Genomic DNA, 3,926 nt, shown 5'->3' with positions numbered 1-3,926 from the left:
AGAGCTCCAGATATCTGTGTAGCACAGTTAAAAATTAACTTTGTCAAAAAGGAAAGAACCAGAGGGGAAATTATCGCTTTAGTTTTCAGGCTATTGTTGGTGGAGACCTGGACTCTCCAAAATGATATTCACCACTCACATGGGGAAGGAACCCTGACAGCGTAGTGGATTATGAGCTGGGCTGGTAACTACAAAGTTAGCTGTTTGAATCTACCAGCTGCTCCTCAGGACAAAGATGAAGCTTTCTGCTCCCGAGCTCTGGTAGCATAGTTAGTGGTTACAAATCGGACTGTAAACCTTAAGGTCAGCAGTTCGAAACTGCCAGCTGCTCTGCAGGAGAAAGATGAGACTTTCTGCTCCCGTAAAGATTTACAGCCTTTGAAACCCTGTACAGGTCACTATGAGTCAGAACTGACTCCACGGCACATAACGACCACCACTAAAGATTTACAGCCTTGGAAACTCTATACAGGGTTGCTATGAGTAAGAACACTACCACCACCGTTCACATGTGGGAGTCCTGGTTTTGCACAGTAGGATAAGCATTCGACCTTAAGTTTGGTTTGAACTGTAAGGTCTGTGGTTCCAACTCACCAGTTGCACCTTGGAAATCCTATACATAGTTGCTATGAGTCGGAACTAATTCAACAGCATTTAACAATAACACACTAGATTTCAAAGATTTTGTATATAAAAAGAATGTAATTTATCATATGGGTGAATTTTGTATACTGATTTTATTTTGAAGTGGTAATATTTGACAACATTGATTTGAAAGAAAAAAAAATTTCAAATTAACCACTTATTTCTGTTTACTTTTTAAGGAGGTTCATAAAAAATTTAAATTACACAATGACTTGCATTATATTTTTACTGGAAAAGTACAAATGTTTTTCATTGCCATGATTCATTCTGCTAGCATACATATGATCAGTAAATTAAAAATAAGGCACCAGGCAGTTTAATCCCTAAATTATTGACAAAAAGTAAGGTGTTTTACCTTTCAGAATTAAATACAAAACAAACAAAAACCCAATATGATTATCCTTCATACAATTCATTTTGTGTGTGTCTAATTTTTTGTTGTTGTTGATGTTTGGGATTTTTTCTTCAGTGTGGTGCCATTATGACTTCCTGTTCTTTGGAAGAATTAGATCAGATGATTAAATCCTCTTCTGAGCATCAAGAAGGGGGCAGCCAAAGAAAGCTGATTTGAATACAGGGAGTAAACAGTAATTAAACTGTAAATGTTGATTTTGCTTTGACCATCCACTAGCGTGCTTGGTGTGAATAAAGAGTGCATTGTCAATTATTATTTCTGCCGCCACAGTTATGGCACATGAGAGTCATTGAAAGGCCATGTTAAATCGGGGAGTTTCCCATGGCTGCTGAACTGAAACTTCCTTTGTTTATATTAAAGCTTGGGTTATTTTTTTCCTCAAAGAGTACACATTGATTTTAGATAAAATCTGAGGTTTTTTTTTCCCTTCAAACTTATCTACATCACTATAGTCTGTAGAGGAGTTGTTAAAACCTAGACACACAGCTTCCCACCCAACACTGAAACGGACTATTTCACTGTGCTTTTTTTTTTTTTTTTTAAAATACTGCAATGGGGGTGGGGGTGTGTGTGCGTGGGTAGACTCTAAAGTAGCCATTCTCAACCTCAGCCGTTTATTAGACTTAGCTAGGAAGCTTTTAAGGTGACCTAGTAGTTCTGTAGGGTAAGTGCTATACCGCTTACCCTAAAGATAGCAGTTCAAACTCACCAACTGCTCCCAGGAGAAAGATAAGGCATCTGCTCCTATAAAGATTCATAGCCTTGGAAGCCCTCTACAGGGTCCCTATGATTCAGAATCAACTTGATGGCCTGAGTTTAGTTTTGGTTTGCGTTTAGGAAAGTTTTAAAAACTAAGACTCCAGGCTGAACCCAGATCAATCACTGCATACTAGAAACTTTGGAGTGTGATCTAGGGATGTAAATTAGCTCTCCCTAGGTAATTCCAGTGCATGACCAAAGTGAGACGTACTGGCAGAACAGGTTAAGTAAGGCACACCTAGGCTCACCTTTTTCATAAGGATTTAAGATTTAAGCTGTCTTTTTTATGTGGATGAGTTAGATTTCTAAATGACTTTTTTTTTGCCACCTCTATTTGATAATTAGAGGGGCTGTACAATGACTGCTAGGTCGGATTGACCACCAGGTCAGAAGGTCAAACTCAAAAGTTGCTCCTCAGAAACGCTATACAGGATGGTTATGAGTCAAAACGGACTTGATGGCACTAATAATAACAACAAAATACATTGATTAGGCATGTGAAGGCACTGTATCATAAGCACTGGACTGTGAACCACAAGGTTGGTTGTTCAAGTCTACCATCTGCTCTGCAGGAGAAAGGTGAAGTTATATGCTCCTGTTAAGATTTACAGCCTCAGAAAACCCTATACAGGGTTGCTGTGAGTCAGAACCAACTCTACAGCACTTAACAACAGCAAACAACATACACTGACTAACCCTAAAGCCTAGAGCCATCGACTGCCTGTCAGTTTGTTGTATTGTTGTAACTTGCATGTTGTTGTGATTCTGGAAGCTATGCCACCAGTATTTTAAATACCAGTAGGGGCACCCATGGTGGACAGGTTCCACCTGAGCTTCCAAACGAAGACAGACTAGGAAGAAGGAGAGGCAGACTATTTCTGAATATTTAGTCACTTGTGAGGAGAAGAACATAGTCAGCACCAGAATATTGAATATTGAAGTGTGATGAAGAGCACCATAATATTGTCAGGTATAGCGCCAGAAGATGAGTCCCTCAGGTTGGGAGGTACTCAAAACACAAGTGGGAAAGAGTTGCCACCTCAAATTAGAGTTGACTATGATGACACAAATGGAGTAAATCTTTTAGGACCTTCATTTGCTGAAGTGGCACATCTCCAAATGAGGAGGAACAGCTGTAAACATCCATTAATAATCGGAACATGGAATGTACAAAGTATGAATCTAAGAAAATTGCAAGTTGTCAAAAATGAAATGGAATGCATAAAGATCAATATCCTAGGCATTAGTGAGCTGAAATAGATGGTTATTGGCCATTCTGAATTAGATAATCACATGGCTCCCTATGCCGGGAATGACAAATTTAAGAGAAATGGCATCACATTCATTACCAAAAAGAACATTTCAAAATCTATCTTGAAGTACAATGCTGTCTGTGATAGGAAAATATCCATAAGCCTACAAGGAAGACCAGTTAATAAAACTATTATTCAAACCTATGCACCAACCACTAAAGACAGTGATGATGAAATTAAAGAATTCTATCAACTTCTTCAGTCTGAAATTGATCAAACATGTAATTAAGATGTATTGATAATTACTAGTGATTGGACTGCAAAGATTAGAAACAAAAAGGAATGATCAATCATTGGAAATTATGGTCTTGGTGATAGAAATGATGCTGGAGGTTGCATGATAGAATTTTGCAAGACTGATAACTTCACTGCAAATACCTTTTATGTTCTATAACATGAAAGATACATAGACCTCACTAGATGGGAGACACAGAAATCAAATTGACTACACCTGTGGAAAGAGACAGAGGAAAAAGTTCCATATCATCAGCTAAAAGAAGGCCAGTGGAAGACTGTGGAGCAGACCATTAATTGTTCATACGCAAGTTCAGGTTGAAGCTGAAGAAAATGAAAACAAGTCCACAAGAGCCAAAATATGACCTTAAATATATTCCACCTGAATTTAGAGATAACCTCAAGAACAGATTTCATGAATTAGACACTAATGACTGAAGACCAGAAGAGTTGTTCAATGACAAGGGAGAAAGAAAGCAAAAGTTCATTAAGAAGACAAGAAAGAAGGAAAAGACCAAAATGTATGGCAGAAGAGACTCTGAAACTTGCTCTCTAGCACA

Source organism: Chrysochloris asiatica, unplaced genomic scaffold (genome assembly GCF_000296735.1).
Source record: "Chrysochloris asiatica unplaced genomic scaffold, ChrAsi1.0 scaffold00170, whole genome shotgun sequence".
NCBI classification, from domain to species: domain Eukaryota; kingdom Metazoa; phylum Chordata; class Mammalia; order Afrosoricida; family Chrysochloridae; genus Chrysochloris; species Chrysochloris asiatica.
The sequence above is the reverse complement of the archived record's forward strand: the minus strand, read 5'-3'. Positions refer to the sequence as shown.